This window comes from Schistocerca americana, chromosome 8 (assembly GCF_021461395.2).
Source record: "Schistocerca americana isolate TAMUIC-IGC-003095 chromosome 8, iqSchAmer2.1, whole genome shotgun sequence".
NCBI lineage: Eukaryota > Metazoa > Arthropoda > Insecta > Orthoptera > Acrididae > Schistocerca > Schistocerca americana.
In genome coordinates, this window is record NC_060126.1 from 459,037,097 (window position 1) to 459,046,274 (window position 9,178).

At 45.0% G+C, this 9,178-nt stretch overlaps 1 pseudogene; it reads right to left on the minus strand.

Moving 5' to 3' along the window:
• Positions 1-833: 833 nt before the first annotated feature.
• On the minus strand, positions 834-951 carry LOC124546288 (annotated as a pseudogene).
• Positions 952-9,178: the final 8,227 nt, after the last annotated feature.

The window sequence follows — 9,178 nt, forward strand, 5'->3', positions numbered from 1 at the left end:
TTTTGTTCCGACAATTTGTATCGAACAGCCAAAGTCCCGCAACTATACTAGATACAGATGGACTTACAGGGAAACTGAATGTGTTTTACTTACATTTTCATTACACTTGATATTCAACGTACCATGTGACCACCTGTCCTAAGGATGGATGAATGTGGGTGTAACTGCAAAAGCATGAAATTTTGTGAATTCATGTGGAATTTATTTGCTAGAGTTTGCATCAGAGGTCTAAAAACGTCAGTTGAATTTAACTGTCAAAGCTGGCTTGAGGTGGCTCTCAGGTGAGACTTCAACTGCATGGGTTTTTCTATCAGGCAAACTCCTGACTGACTCCTACAGACCCAAGTGCGAAGGACGCCTTTGCTCAAACTTTAGTCGTTGAGCAGCTGCAAAAATTTGAGGACGAAGAAACAGGCGTTGCCTTTCCTGTCTTCTGATTGGAGAAGGCGTCTGGCAGCACTGAAAAATTCGTCTTGTTGACCTCCTGATGGTCTCTTCGGTCTATGTACACGGAGAGTAGGCAGGTCGGATTTTGTACAGAGATAGTCAGTCATAGAAGGGTTGTTGAACTGGTCTTTGGTGGGTATGTTGGACCGCTCCCGTGCACACTTAAAACTAAACTAAACTCCATCCGAACAGGCCATGAAGGCTCAAGGGTACCGACCGGCTGCCGTGCCATCCTCAGCCCACAGACAACATTGGATGCGGATACGGAGGGGCATGTGGTCGGCACACCGCTCTCCCGGACGTATGTCAGTTGACGAGACCGCAGCCGCTACTTCTCAGTCAAGTAGCTCCTCAGTTTGCCTCACAAGGGCTGAGTGCACGCCGCTTGCCAACAGCGCTCGGCAAACCAGATGGTCACCCATCCAAGTGCTAGCCCAGCCCGACAGCTCTTAACTTCGGTGACCTGACGGGAACCGGTGTTACCACTGCGGCAAGGCCTTTGGCCCCGTGCACACTTAGGCGGCGATTTTGGATGGGACTTAGTCCATTTTTCGAGTTAAGAACTTACTATAATCTTCGAGTCGTTTGTCATAAATGTTACGGGGTTCTCGTGGGTGATAACTTCGTTTCCATTTAACGAAATTCAGAAGGGAGAGAACTGAGTGGACGTTACTTAATCGTGATTCACTTCAAGCATCGTACTTCCGCTTCGAGGCAGAAGACAGTTTTGTCGACTCATCCTCCGCTAGAAAATGGTGAATATTTCCTTCTAATATTCTGTGAATGACTGAATTTTTATAAGTAAACATTTCCCTCACGCGGCCTAATCCACGGTGAATAATGATGATTAATACAGTTTGTTGGTACGAAATGTTATGAATTTTTGTGTGTTACATGTTTAATTAAGTTCAGACGTAGGCCCCACTCTGTGAATAAATGTCCGTTAAATATCAACTTAGTTCATTAAACATTTCCCCAGCATGCACACTAGCGCGGTATCCTTCCTACCGTAATCAGTATTCTCATGCACTCCATATGACAAAGGTGCTAGGAAGCACCTAGCAACGTTCAATCCTTCTTCGGTCGATATGAAGTCCGGTAGCTAGATTTCCGCTGCGCGTTTTCTTTTTGATATAACCTGGAACTAAATTAAAATAATATTTCTTCTACTTCAGACGACTTGGCATTTATGAGAAAGTAGATAATGGAAAGTAATGATTTTTTTCAATAGGAAGCCGCTGTCATAGGGTAAAACACCGTCTCATCAAAATATCAACTACCTATACTTACTCGTTTTGATTACTCAGTGAACAGTGTGCGTCTTTGTATTTTCCAGCTTCAGATGATACAGATGATATCATAACCGGTTTCGACTTTGGAGAAAGTCGTCATCAAATGATTTGAGTTCGTTATGCAGTAACTCGTCAAAATGACAAGCATGCCATTTTCGTATTCACAGTTAAGGAACTGAAATATATTGTGCAGTCTACTGCTGCCATAGAATCTGCTTCACTCCTGTTTCAATTCCGACTTTTTCACTACACTAACGAGTTTAAATGGAAATGTAGGGGTTTGGTATGTATATTCTTCAGTATACTGACAGACATTGAATCAGTTCCGTGGTTGGCAAGACCTGTTAGGACACTTCCTGAATCATTTTTCGAAAACTATGAGCTCAGATATAGAAGTAATTCATACATATCGCTCCGTTTTACAATATCCAACACTATGTTCAATTTTCCCACTGCACTATATATCCCTCTAAATCCAGTTTTTTCCTTTGCCTCATTACAAACTACAGATTTTCTGCACTGTTTCTGATAGTGTTACTGATTGTGTTTTGTGTTGAGAAGGGTGATTAGTCTGTAGTTTTTTAGGTCTTGCCTTATTGTAGTTTTCGGGAACTGTCTCCCTCCGCCATGTCAAGTACGAATGTAAAGTGTAAATACGTTGCGAAGAAACTACGCACCACGAAGGAATTATCCGAATGCGACGGAAATCGATAGGTGTAACGTACACATGCAGACAAACAAACGATTACAATTTCAGGAAAACTGAATAATTTATTCAAGAGAAAGAACTTCGCTAATTGTGCAAGTCTATTAAGCATTAGTGCACCTCTGGCCCTTATGCAAGCAGTTATTCGGCTTTGCATTAATTGATAGAGTTGTTGGATGACACTGTGAGGGATATGGTACCAAATTCTGTCCAACTGGCGCGTTAGATCGCCAATGTACCGAGATGTTTGGAGGGCCCTGCCCGTAATGGTGCAGACTTTCTCAATTGCAGAGACATCCGGTGACTTCGCTGACCATGGTATGTTCTGACAAGCACGAAGACAAGCGTTAGAAACTCTCATCGTGTGCGGATGGGCATTATCTTGCTGAAATGTAAGTTCAGGATGGCTTTCCACGAAGGGAAAAAACACGGGGCGGGGGTACTGTTTTGCTGAAAGTGTGCCGCGGATGACAACCGAAGTGGTTCTACTACGTAAAGGAATGGCATCCCAGACCATCTCTCAGGGTTGTCGGGCAATATGGCGGGCGACAGTCACATTCCTACTCCACCGCTGTCAGGGACGTCTCCAGACACTCCTTCGGCCTGAAATCCCGTTGACTGAACCAGACTGAGTCTCACCTCGAACTGATACACATCGACCGCCATAGACGTGTCTGGCGACGCCCTGCCAAGCGAATGACTGCTTGCATAAGGGCCAGAAGTCCAACGCGGGACAGCCATATAGTACCAATCATCACATCGAAAAAAGTATAGTTTTAAATTAATTTTCTTGTTTATTTGTATAAATTGTGGAGCTACAGTAAAACGGTGCACCCATTGATAACGTGTAGTATACCGCGGTAATTTGTTTTTCGCATTTGAGGCGAGATAAGCTGCAACAGCTCATCCTCAGTTGGTGGAAATTCCGGCAACAGTGGACTATCGTATGAGATAGCGACAGGATGGTGTACGTGCATCGACTGTGGTCAAACAGGTCTAAATGTCGAGAACGAAGCGGCAGACCATCTCTCTGTGAAGCAATGGGAATCGCAACGGAACAAGTGCTCATCCTCTAGGCGGAATTGCAATACATGATAATTAGTCACGGATCGGTTTTGGACATCTTGCGTGACATTTTGAACATGATAAATGTCGCTGCCCGTTGGGTTCCTCGACTGCTCACACTCATCCAAAAAGCCCGGCCAAGAGAGGCAGCTTTACCCGCCCAGTCATTACCGATGAATTTGACCTCGAGGCAAAAGCGCAAAGCAACCGGTGGAGACATGTTGAATCACAACTGCTTAAAAAGGCAAGGAATTAACCCTCGCCAGACAAGGCGATGCTGATTTTCTTTTACTGTCTTGGTGTGGTTGCTGTTTACGACTTTGTACACAATGGCGATGTGTTGTGGGCTAGAGAGTGATGCGACAACTGTCGTCATAGGAAAGCTGGACAGGAGCAGAAATGATTAGCGAACAAACAGAAGATTTACTTGTATTTCTCCAAGCGTACGAAGAGTCATTAGATGCCGCGAAGTTCGAGGTGCCAAATCACGGATTGCGCGGACCCTCCCGCAGGAGATTCGAGTCCTCCCTCGGGCATAGGTGTGTGTGTGTGTGTGTTGTTCTTAGCGTAAGTCAGTTTAAGTACTGTGTAAATCTAGGGACCTATGACCTCAGCAGTTTGGTACCTTAGGAATTCACACACATTCGAACATTTGAACTCATTACAACTAATGTTACAAGAATTAGAGTCCAGCAATATCAGTGTCAACTAGAGTAAGACTCTCTTCACTAAGAAGCGAACGATGCTGTTGGAGCCACGACTGGGTGGCGTCAGCATAGCGAAGAGGCTCGAAGTGTGTATGGGCTGAGTTCCGCTGCCGGCTGTCCTGCATGGCGGCGGCATATGGCGCTCATGGTACAGGGTGCGAGAGAATCGACTAAGCAGTTTCTATCGATTACCAGTGGGGCTGTGGTGGGGAAGGGGGGGGGGGGGGGTAGGCAGTTGCACATGGCCTGCCTTTGTTCAGTTGTTGACCCCGTTTCAGTAGCCAGCATAGTCTGCACCGGTGCACATTGTGGTTTTGCCGTTCGCGCTTATTATGAAAACAACAGAGCTGTGATGGCTACTCAACGAGCTTCTCGACGACATTCAACATTCCAAGCAACAGTGCTGTTCCTAACCCAAATAATCCAAACACAATTCGGGCCTGGGTTCGGTAGTTGGAGGAAACTGGTAGCACACTAGCAATAGATACAAATGGCCGACGCAGATCCATCAGAACGCCAGAAAATGTTCAGCGGGTGAGGACAGCAGTTCCACAATGCCGCAACGTTCTGCTCGACGTCATGTTGTTCCATTGGGGATTTCAGACCGCAGTTTGAGAAGGATTTTTTAATCCGATTTGAAGTTCCATCCTTTCAAAATACAGATTGCTCAAGAATTACGCCCAGCAGACTACGCCAACCGTCAAAACCTGTGTGAGCAAATGCTTGCTCAGATCCCGACGAATGCAGCTTACTTCAGTAGTGACGAGGCACATTTTCCAGAATGAGATTTTCACTCTGCAGCGGAGTGTGCGCTGATATGAAACTTCCTGGCAGATTAAAACTGTGTGCCCGACCGAGACTCGAACTCGGGACCTTTGCCTTTCGCGGGCAAGTGCTCTACCATCTGAGCTACCGAAGCACGACTCACGCCCGGTACTCACAGCTTTACTTCTGCCAGTATCTCGTCTCCTACCTTCCAAACTTTACAGAAGCTCTCCTGCGAACCTTGCAGAACTAGCACTCCTGAAAGAAAGGATATAGCGGAGACATGGCTTAGCCACAGCCTGGGGGATGTTTCCAGAATGAGATTTTCACTCTGCAGCGGAGTGTGCGCTGATATGAAACTTCCTGGCAGATTAAAACTGTGTGCCCGACCGAGACTCGAACTCGGGACCTTTGCCTTTCGCGGGCAAAGGTCCCGAGTTCGAGTCTCGGTCGGGCACACAGTTTTAATCTGCCAGGAAGTTTCGAGGCACATTTTCTTCTTAGTGGATGCGTGAATAAGCAAAACTTCTGCTACTGGGCTGCAAATAGCCCCAGAATTATTCATGAAAGACCGCAAAGACCGCAACATTCCCCATAAGTCACAGTGTGGTGTGCCATATCACGCGGTAGGCCCTTAAGTTTTTTGAGGAGGAAGGAGTGACCGTGACAGTGAATTCTACACGTTATGTTTCAATGTTGCAAAATATTCTGCAAGATAAAATGGACGAGATTGATGAAGAATATGGACTGGGGGACTTGTGGTTCCAACAGGATGGAACTACTGCTCACATATCTCGAATTTCACCTGATGTTTTTAGAGAAATGTTTCCGGGACGCCTCGTCTCTTCGAGGACTGATGTCTGGTGGCCTGCACGGTTACCAGATTTGAGCATTTGTGACTACCTTCTTTGGGAATATCTGAAGGAAAAGGTTTTCAAAAGTCGCCCTCACACCCTACCAGAGTTAATAGAGTGGATTATTGACGAAGTAAATGCCATACCCAGTGATATGTGTGCAAGAGCTGCTCGAAACTCAGTGATCGCCTACAACAACGTATTGATGCCAACAGCAGCCATCTTGAGGACATTATTTTCGAAACTAAATGGATGTAAAATGGTATATAGTACTAATTTAGAAAAAAAATCATTTTTTTCTGTATACATCCAGATTTATTTTTTATTGCTCCTTAAAACTGCTTAGTCGGTTCTGCCGCTGTATTTAGCCACTGCAGGCATGGCTCAGCGGGCACACATCGTTGGGTCCACCAGACGCCATGCGACTGTTGTCGGCGTCTGACGGAAACTGGCAGTTTTGTTGCCATCTTGCCGGCAGCTGTGGCCGAGCGGTTCTAGGCGCTTCAGTCTTGAACCGCGCTGCTGCTACTGTCGCAGGTTCGAATCCTGCCTCGGGCATGGATGTGTGTGATGTCCTTAGGTTAGTTAGGTTTAAGTAGTTCTAAGTCTAGGAGACTGATGAACTCAGATGTTAAGTCCCATAGTGCTTAGAGCCATTTGAACCATTTTGTTGCCATCTTCAAGAGACCCTTGCGGTGGTATCGATACGTGATGCCACCCTTGTCCTAAGGATATGGCTGTAAGGGACAAACCACTGACAGGAGCATACTACTGGAATATCCAGACATGTTTGTCCAAGGCTACCAACAACGCATCACAGGAAGCTCTCCAAGGGGATGCGTTCATTCCACGACAGCGCTGCAGTTTCTTTGTACAGTACACAGTCACACATGTTGGCCTCTCAGCTAACAAATTTTTCTTGGACCCTAGTATTCCCTCACGTAGCTCTCACTAACTTCTTCAAATGGCTCTGAGCACTATGAGACTTAACATCTGAGGTCACCAGTCCCCTAGAACTTAGAACTACTTAAACCTAACTAATCTAAGGACATCACACACATCCATGCCCGAGGCATGATTCGAACCTGCGACCGTAGCGGTCGCGAGGTTCCAGACTGAAGCGCCTAGAACCGCTCGGCCACCATGGCCGTCTCACTAACTTCTTCACCTTCCCTCAAATGAAGAGCATTTCCAGAATGACGGCAAGGTGACTTCTGGGGTTGAGGTGCTGTTGATACTAGACCCTATTTTCGGTGGCTGATTAGGGAAAAGGATAGAGACAGGCAACCAAAGGTCCAGCACTATGTTCTTACAAAACATTTATTCTTTTGTAACACAATAACCCCTGCAGAATGGCAACATATCTTATTATCTTACATTTGCCAGAATTAGTTTTTAAAAGACAAAGACCTATTTTGAAAGTTAACAAATGAGATCTTTATATCAGTAACTGACCAGAAGCTGTGTTTAAAATAAAATCGGACAAGTATTAGTAGGACTCACGCCATGACAGTTCCAAACAAACACAGTAATGGTTATAGATGATGTCAATAATAATAATTGGTGTGGGCCATCGGCGTGGTGCAAGCCTTTGTATTGGACGCCAGTTCGGCGACTTGTGTATCCGGAACTACCGCTGTCCTGCGGGCAGCGAAAGAGGACTCGCAGTTTAACGTGGAATCGAACCACGTGTTATTTCTGACGACTCCTCAAATCGCTGAAAGGTGGAGACTGGGTTAGAACTAAGACCAAAAAAAGAAAAATCCTTGATCCAACGAAGATTCGATCCTCATTCGCCAGGTATGCGCTTTACTGCTAGCCTATCAGGCCTGACGTGTACGTATATTGTTTATCTGTAGGTGCTGTTCACCTACAGCGACTATCAGCATATGTGATTTAAACAGCCATATCTTTTTAATTGCATTGACTTAAAAACTTAAATTTTTCACACGATTAAGAAACTGTAGACCTCAGTATGGGACATAAATTTCTACTTTATGCCATAACCTGTTCCTGAGGAAATTTGGTTTCAACAAGCGGACGGACAGACAGGCAAGGAGTAATCCTATATGGATTCTATTTTTGTCGATTGAGTTAAGGAACCCAAAAAATACAAGGAACGCTGCTAAAATATAAGAAATGAAATCATTATAATCAAGAGTTCACCAAAATTTTTTTAAAGAAATGAATTATATAAGTCAACCATATACACGAATATAATAGAGATATTATTTATGCTGATCCAATTCTTTAAAACAGCTTTCAATTAAAACTGAAATCTTCTAAAAGGAATAAAAAAATCACAATAGTTAGACTTCAGTATATAAAAGGGTTAACAATATCGACAACAAAAGTGTAGCAGCTCCCTCTTAAAGCAATTACACCGAATTCACTTTGCAAGCTTGCCAGGTTCGGATCTATTACATTTCGTCATCCACCCAACAGCAAGCCAGGTCCATGGTCATGCCACTTATACACATGGACAAATTTTCTTACTTTAGTGCAGAGTGTTCCCTCGAAACAAATAGTTCAGCAGCAAATCAAATGATTTGGTTACAAATACTCACAAAAAATTGTTCAAATGGCTCTCAGCACTATGGGACTTCTGAGGTCATCAGTCCCCTAGAACTTAGAACTACTTAAGCTTAACCAACCTAAGGACATTACACACATCCATGCCCGAGGCAGGACTCGAACCTGGGACCGTAGCGGTCACGCGGTTCCAGACTGTAGCGCCTAGAACCGCTCGGTCACACCGGCCGGCTACAAATATTCACAAGACAATTTCGCGGTAAGTACTCTCAAACAAGATATCATAGCCCACTAACTGCTCGCCATTGCGACAGTAAAATCACGTAGATGGTCATGAAGCAACCGCATATAATTAGTAAATATTCTAGTCTAACAATGCGGCATCCACATAAAGAAAAAAGCCCACAACTCGCACAGCCCTGCACCCATGCATAAAATACCACCAATGCTTATCAAACGGAACGTGCCATGAAAATACGGGATCACGTAGGATCCACTTCACTATAAGATACGTCGCTACGGAGTGAAGCAATGAGCATACATACATCTACATCCGCCACACGACGCTGGACACACCATTTATGCTCGACCGAGGCTCCTGAACCTGTCGGCACACGGACCGAGCAATGGAACGTCAACACTGAGCGTGCCGAGTTCAACGTACTGATGGACGTCAGAAACGATGCCGCTTGTGCATACGTATCGTGTGTCTCATACTCGATCACAGGGCTCTCCAGCGGCAGTTGTCGGCAGTAACTTACTCGCAAATCATAAAGTTTGTTAACGAAGTGGACGGGCGTAAAATCGCTG